Source organism: Rhinolophus sinicus, linkage group LG15 (assembly GCF_036562045.2).
Source record: "Rhinolophus sinicus isolate RSC01 linkage group LG15, ASM3656204v1, whole genome shotgun sequence".
NCBI classification, from domain to species: domain Eukaryota; kingdom Metazoa; phylum Chordata; class Mammalia; order Chiroptera; family Rhinolophidae; genus Rhinolophus; species Rhinolophus sinicus.
In genome coordinates, this window is record NC_133764.1 from 41092348 (window position 1) to 41100524 (window position 8177).

An 8177-nucleotide genomic window follows, 5' to 3' on the forward strand; every position below is an offset into this window, starting at 1 on the left:
GCTGCAGAGCCACCCGTTCAGTGAGAAGCTCTGGTTTGTGCCCTGGGGTTTTCCCTTGGGACTGTGAAGACCCCACGTCTTGAGGAGGTTCGTGGACGGCAGGTCAAGTGCCCAAAAGGCTGAGGCTGCCAGGCCTGTGCTGGTGGCCTCAATTTCCCACCTTGGACAGGTGTCGGGGCCACAGCGGTGTCCCTGGGTGTGTGGGCTGTCGGGTTCACCTGTAGGTTCCTTCAGAGCAGTGGACTGTCAGACGGACGACTGGTTCGAAGCCTTATGTAGACGAGGGCTCACACTGAGCTCGGGCCGCCGGCCCCTGAATGTGGGTGCAGACATGGGGCTTCCAGGAGCCCTGGCCTGGTGACTAGGTTTCCATAGCTCTAGTGGTTTGTTGTCCGAGTGTCGATATAAACGTCACTGCCTCCTGTGGCACTGCTATGGGCCTTCCTGTTGGTTCTCCCGGCTGTGGGCTGCTTCACTGCCATTCCTCTCCTCCCACAGGCTCCCAGTGTCCGGTGGGGAGTGGCCTCGGCGCTCTGCAGCCCCCCATCCTGTTAGTCCTCAGTGGCAGCCTTGTGTGGGGTGCACAAGGAGCCCCGGCCTGCAGGGTAACCTGAACTGCAAGGAGCCCACTCCCCGTCCCTCCTCCCACCAGATGGCTCGGCCCCCTGCCCCTTGTGGGACCAAAAGTGTCACGGGTACCTTTCTGCAATGAAACCAAGCGTTAGATGCCACACACAATGTAACTTGACTTGGCCCCTCACCTCAGTTCTTTCTGTAAGAGCATCTGATCGATTACAGCACTTTCAGGATTTATGCTCAAAAACCAAAGTGTTCGTTGTGAAATGAAGAACATGTAGAAAGGTACATCTGGAAAACAGCCCCGAGTTGCCACCTCCAGAGACAACCACTCTTGGAAAGCTCCATGCCTTCTGGGATGAAGTTCATAATTTTCAGCAACATAGGGATGGTCCTTCACTTTTAAAAACTCATGAACATGGATCAAATATATGGTGATGGAAGGAGAACTGACTCTGGGTGGTGAACACACAATGGGATTTATAGATGATGTCATACAGAATTGTACACCTGAAATCTATGTAATTTTACTAACAATTGTCACCCCAATAAATTAAAAAAAACAAAACTCGTGAACATACCAAGATGTACTCTAATTGTCCGTAGATGCTTATTTGTAGTTTTGGTTGTAGATGTTTTAGACGTGGACGTCCTCGTGCATACGTGCTTACACACCTGTCCTGCTGTGGCTCTGGGATAGTCTGGAATTGCCAGGCACTGGGTCTGCAAGTGTAAGATGTGATACCTGTTTGTCACCTCTCCCTGCCGGGAATCTGTCCTTGACGCCAGGCACCAGGGTCCTCACGTTTTCCCTAAGACCAAGCTCTGAGCAGTCTTTCCAAACTCGGATGGAGGAAAACGATCTCCGACTGCAGGGAGCTTGTGTGAACGCTTAGGAACGCCATCTGTAATTATTTCAGAAACGCTTACTCATGTCTTCGCCTGTTTTTTGTTGGTGTATTTCGTTTGTAAGAACTTTATGTAATCACCCTTTGTCATCGTTTTTTACTTTGTGTGTATTCCAACGTGAGGACTTTTACTTAGCTGTATACTCACCTTGAATTTTCATGTGGTCTAATCTTTCATCCCCTTTCCTTTATGGTTTCTAGACTTGGTTCATTATTAAAACAGCATTTTTCACTGGGTGCTCTTTTACGGGTTTTGTTTTCATCGCTTCTGCTGTGCCTCTTACTGTCCTGACTTCTGCCACTGTCTCTCCTGGTGTCCCATCCTGTTCAGCACGCTGCCCTCTTACAAGTGTTCTGTTTTGGATTAAAAGTGTACTGTTGCCCTGTGATAGCAGCACTTACCACCTGACGATGGCGCAGCCGCAGTCGTGGGATACTGCTTCATGGAGACCGGCACTCGGGTGCGATGGCTCTGCTGATCCTAAGCATTGTTGTCTTCCCGGGGACTGTCAAGTGTCTGGACAAAGAGCTGAAGACAGTGCAGAAGTGATTGATTCTCATGTGCTGGGGGACAGAATGTCCCAGGATGTGGTAACCATTTTCTCCTGACCCACATGCCGTTAACATCTCAGAAGAAAATGTAAATGCCACTCACAGTTGCTTATTTTTACGTGACATTAAGCTGATATTCAACTCGTGTGGAAAGCAGCTTTGGATCTCTCGTCCTTCCTATGTTCTGTTTCGAATGATAGTAATTGTTTTACAAAATTACAATTTGGAAAACTATGATAAGCCTACATGTGGTTTTCTTTGTATGTACCAAGCAGGACCTTATTGAGCTTGAATCTGTAAATTTATGGCTCATCAAATTTGAAAAATTTCAGCCATTATTCCCTCAACTAAGTTTTTTGTTGTCTCCTTTTGGGATTCAAGTACACACGTGTAACCTTTCACAGCCTCACGCTCACTGGTCACTGAGGCTGGATTTTTTTAAAGTGTTTTTCCCTGTTGTTTAAAATAGGGTACCACTGTCTACAGAGCCCATGGCTTCCCACCCACACGTGCTCTGGCAGCCGAGCTCGGAGGCTCACAGCTCTTAGGTTTTTCATCCCGGCCACCGGCAGCCAGACTTCTGTCATCAAGTCAGGTCCCTATCATGGGAGCTTAAGTCTTCTGGGTGTGAGCTCGTGAGGACCACTTATCTCAGAGCCCGTCACAGGCAGGTGGAGACGATGACAGTCCAGGCTCCGGTGACCTTCAACGCAGACACGGGACTCCAGAAAATAATGGCATTTCCTACCTGTTTCAACACCTACAAGGGGCAGAACTTGACGTGTCCGTTCTATCCAGCTGTCAGCTTCTGTACTGACAGAGGCCTGTCCTGTCGGTACCCACTGGACATGACTGTCCAATGGCTGTTTCAGTGGCAGGCGCTTCCTACCCTTCAGAGCCCATGATGTCCAAGGCCATCTACCTGTCAGAAGTCATAGCCACCAATGAGACCAACTTGATGTGACTACAAGGATGCACAAATTTTCTCTTCTCAAAATTAAGACCAAAAACAAGTTATGTTTCTAATTCCGGGGAAGTATTGTCTACTGTGGCTCCATTTCCAAACGTGGCATTTTAGTTAAAAGGACTATTTTGTGTTAAACATTCTGCTGTTTTGAAGGTCAGTGCATGTGTCTCAGCACTTTCCAAAAATGGTCCCCTGGGGAGGAGTGCGTGTCATGCCCGTGGTGGGAGCCACCCCACAGCCTTTGCAGCCTCACGGAGACCACTTACCCTGGCCGCAGAGAACAGGTAAAACCATGATTCAAGACCTCGGTCTCTAATCTGCTCTGGCCTCACCATGGTGTTTTAGAGTTTGTTTTTTAATGGGGGTGGGGGTCCGGGGGCAGAGGGAGCTCCAAAGCAAACGTGCCTGTGCCAGGGTTGGCTCTGCCATGGTCCTTTAGGGCACCGGGCAGGCTGTTCATAGCAGTGCTGCTTCAGGCCTTCAGGCTGGAACCGTGAGAACCTGTAGTCAGGGACGTGCGGTCCTGCGTGGCCCGTGATGTCTGCAGTGTGCTGTGTCCCACGGAGGACACTGCACTGCCGCGGTGGCTGACCTCCCGACCAGAGGGGAGGACCTGTCGTCAGCATTGGGGGCACGGCTCCCAGCTTCTCAGTCCCCAGGGATCGTGAGGGGACGACCCCAACCTGTCCTCTCGTTTGCTTTTCCTGGCCCTGTCAAGTCAGTGGAGGCATCAGCTCAGCCCTCCCACCTTCCTCCGGGCAAAACTGCTTATTGTGGTTAAACACACACAACTGACCACATTGACCATTTGAAAGAGCTCAGTCCCTCACACTTAGTGCACTTGCCACGTGTGGGGCCATCCCGTAGAGTTCCAGAACGTTCCAGTCACCCCAAACAGCAACCCTGGCCACTGGCAGTCACTGCTCAGCCTCCCCTCCCCCAGCCTCCCTTGCTGCCTGTAGATTTGCCTGTTTGGGACATGTCACGAGTGGGGTCATAGGAGGTGAGCTGCCGGGCTCCTTAGTGTAACATTTCCAAGTTCCATCCATGTCGTAAACACCACGTTGTTTTTAGCCAGAGGGTGTCCAAGGACAGAGGGGCTGCCTGGTACGGGGGAGGCAGCTTTCCATGTTTCCTGTTGCAGAACCATCCCAGCCCTCTGAACTACCTGTCCCACAGCAGGGCTGAGATTGGCTGCCACGACTGTTCACCAAGCAGTAACTCAGGTGGGGTAACTTTAGCATTTCATTCTTTTAAAATTCCCGTATACTTTCTTTTGGAGGGTGTACAGCTTTTTGGGGGGAGGGGTGGGAAGAGTATTGGGGAACAATATGTTTTTCCAGGGCTCATCAGCTCCAAGTTGTTGTCCTTCAGTCTAGTTGTGGAGGGCGAAGCTTAGCTCCAAATCCAGTTGCCCTTTTCAGTCTTTAGTTGCAGGGGGCACAGTCCAACATCCCATGCGGGAATTGAACCAGGACCTTGTTGTCGAGAGCTCGCGCTCTGACCAACTGAGCCATCCGGCCGTCCCTCCGGCAGCTCATTGTCTTCAGGCTAGTTGTGGAGGGCGCAACTCACTGGCCCATGTGGGAAACGAACCAGCAACCCTGATGTTCAGAGCTCACGCTCTAACCAACTGAGCCACCCGGCCGCCCCGGTGTACAGTTTTAATGGATGGCTAGAGTCATGTGGCCACAGTCCCCTAGTACTCTCCCTTTGTAGTCACCCCTGTCTCCTGCTGCCACCACTGACTTAAGTCTCTAGATTTTTGACTTTTTCAGAAAGTCATGAATGTAATGTCACAGTGTATCAGTTTCCTAGGGCTCTTGTAACAAATTAGCACAAATGGCTACTTAAAACATCTGAAAGTATTCTCTAGGCAGCTGGCACAAGTCCAATCGGGGATGGCAGGGCGGGTTACCCTTGGCACTCTTGGACAGCGTGTCCCAGGCCTCTGTTCTAGCTGCTGGGTTGCCAGCAGTTCCCGGCATGGAGATGGGTCATGCCAACCTCTGCCTCCATTGTCACACTCTCTCTCCTCCTCTCTCACAGGGACAGACACTTCCCTAGAGCTCACCCTGGTGACGTCATCTTGCCTGGATCACATCTGCCAAGACGCATGTCCCAGGTCCAGGGTTAGGACTGCACATATCTGGGGGACACATTTCGGCCATAACACAGAGTAAAAGCCTCCGGAGTGGCCTTTGATTCACCTGTGCTGCATGTGTGTCAGTCATCCATTCCTGCCACGGCCAGTGGTGCCGCTGTGTTCACCCCTTCAGTCGCCGAAGGACACGGAATATTCCCAGACGTGGGAGATGCTGAGTAACGCTGCTCTAAACATTCAGACAGAGGTTTGTGGGTGAACGTAGGTCTTCATGGTTCTGGACAAATTGTCAAGAGTGAGACTGCTCAGTCAAAGGAGTGACTTTGTACAAACTGCCCAAGGGCTCAGGTGCCTGCCGTTCCCTGAGGCCACAGGGCGGGTCCTCTGCAGCCGCACCTGCGCAACTTGCAACTCAGGAAGGTGTTTTCCTCCACGTAGGGTAGAATTTGCTAGTGATATCTAGGCCTGGAGTTTTCTTTGTTTTCATTGAGGTGGAACTCAACATGCAATTAACCATTGTAAAGTGTATCCTCAGTGGCATTTAGTATATTCACAATGTTGGGCAGCTGCCACCTGTCTCTAGTTTCACAACTTCCTCACCCCCCAGAATACCCAGGACCTGTTAAGAAATCATCCCCATTTCCCCCATCTCCCCGCTTTGTGACCACTCACCTGCTTTTGTTCTGGATTTCCTGTTCGAGATGTCGTATGGAACTAACCACACAGTGTGACCTGCTGCATCTGGCGTCTTCCACTTAGCACGGCGTTCCAGGGCTCCCCCAGGCTGCGGTGCGTCCGAACTCCCTGGCCCATGCTGGTATTATGAGCCTTGTGCTCCCCCCACCGCTGAGACAGTTGGTTGCCAGTCGCCAGTCATGGGTCGGCCGCTCACAGCAGCTCATGGCAGCTCTCGCCGGCTGCTGGCCACTCACAATGGCTTCCGGCCACTCACAGCGCCACATGGTGTTCCACGGCAGCACACAGCAGCTCATGCCAACTTCCGGCTGCTCAAGGCAGCCCAGCTCCATTGACAGCTGTTCACAATCTTAACTGTAGAGGGCGCAGCTCACTGGCCCATGTGGGAATCGAACTGGCGACAAGGGCGTTAGGAGCCCGGCACTCCAACCACCTGAACCGCAGGGCCGCACTGTTTTTAACTTCTAAAAGCTCTTTTTGGTTCTTTATAGAATCTGTTTAGTCACTTTTTATAGGTTTTTCTTCCTTGTAGATATTCTCAAGCTTGGCTTTTATTTCCTTAGACATAGTTGGCATAGTTACAGCCTATCACGTGTGTCTGAAAATGCCAGAACCTGAGTTTATCATGTCTGCTGTGTAGATACTCATGGTGCCTTGCATGCTGGGTGTCTTAGTCCACTAGGGATGCCAAAACAAAATTCCACTGACTGGGTGCTTCAACAACAGAACTTTATGTTCTCACAGTTCTGGGAGCTGGAGGCCCCAGACCAGGGTGCCAGCATGATTGGTTCCTGGTGAAGGCCTCTTCCTGGTGTGCAGGTGGCTGCCTTGCTGTGTCCTCACATGGCTTTTTTGCAGTGTGTGCACAGGGAGAGAGAGAGGGGTCGGCGGAGGGGGAGGGAGAGGGGAGAACACAGTCTCATGCCTCTTACAAGGACGCTAATCCTGTTGGATCATGGCCTCACCTCTATGACCTCATTTAACCTTAATTACTTCCTTAGAGGGCCCATCTCCAAACAGAGCCACATTGCGTGGCTGTGGCTTCACGATATGAATGGGGGTGGGGGGTGGGGAGACATTCAGTTTATGACATTTGGTTGCTTTTAATTGTATGATGGTCATTGTTCTTGGGAAACAGTTAACGGACTTCTGTTATATCCAGGAGGTAGGTGTGCTGGTCCGGAGAGGTTTTCTGTCTGCATCTCCCAGTGCTGGACGAGCTACGTTCCCTATTTGCTTTAACTAAAGTTATGACTCGAGTGTCTTAGATGATCAGGTGATGAGAATTTGGGCTGCATCTCCAGGCCAGTGCAGACTCGGGGTGGTTCAGGTTCTGATTTACTTGTAGTTCACCCTTTTGTTGAGACTCCATCCCCGTGGGCCCCAGAGATTTGTGGGGCAATGTTCTCCCATGACATGCTGCTGCCTTGGGACAGTCCGAAGCTCTTAGGTTCCATCCCTTCTCGAAATAAAAAGCTCTGTTTAGTGGGTTCAGCAAATGTCCACAAAGTAGCACTGCTCTGGGTTCCCATCACCTAGATTTGGGGCTAATGTTCCTTGCTCTTTTGTCAGCTTCAGTGCTTTTAGACACACTTCAACTATTTAAATCAGCATTTCTCCTTTTCCAGCAGGAAGGTTGGTCCTAACAATTTGCAAACAGAACTTTTTTCATCAGCTCTTAGTCCTTAAATCTTCAACCTTCCAGGTCTCAATTATTATTTATTTGTTCATTGTTTCAGGAAATTCAGTAAGAATTTGTTAAAATTCTGTGCATCATGCTAAGCATTGGGAAACAATGGTGAATGTGGGGCACGGTGCCCAGATATTTGGTCAAACGTTATTCTTGATGTTTCTGTGAAGGTTTGTTTCATGAGATTAACACTTAAATTGGCTGACTCTCAGTTAAGCCAATTACGCTGCATAATGTGGGTGGTCGTCATCCACACGCAGTGACCGCCTGACTAGAGCAGACTGTGACCTCCCCCAAAGGGGAGGGTGTGCTGTGGGCACAACTCTCCAGCCTGCTGGCCCACCTACCCTGTGGATTTTGGTCTTCCAGCTCCACAATTGTGTGAGCTGATTCCTTATAATAAATCTCTTTATATACACAAAATCTGTTGGTTTGATGTCTCTGGAAAACCCTGACTGATCGGGGGAGCAAAGCAGACTTTTTTCTGCCCTCAAACCACTAAAAACAGATGATAATTGCATAATCATGTGCAAAAAACCCCAAATCAAACCAAAACAAAAAACTAAAGTGCCACTCCTCAGGGTGTTGCAGGAGACTTCCAGGTGGGGGAAAGCCCTGGTGAGGTGTGACCGCCTGACCTTGAGATCTGGAGCTGAAGAGACCTGACAAACAAGGGGACAATGG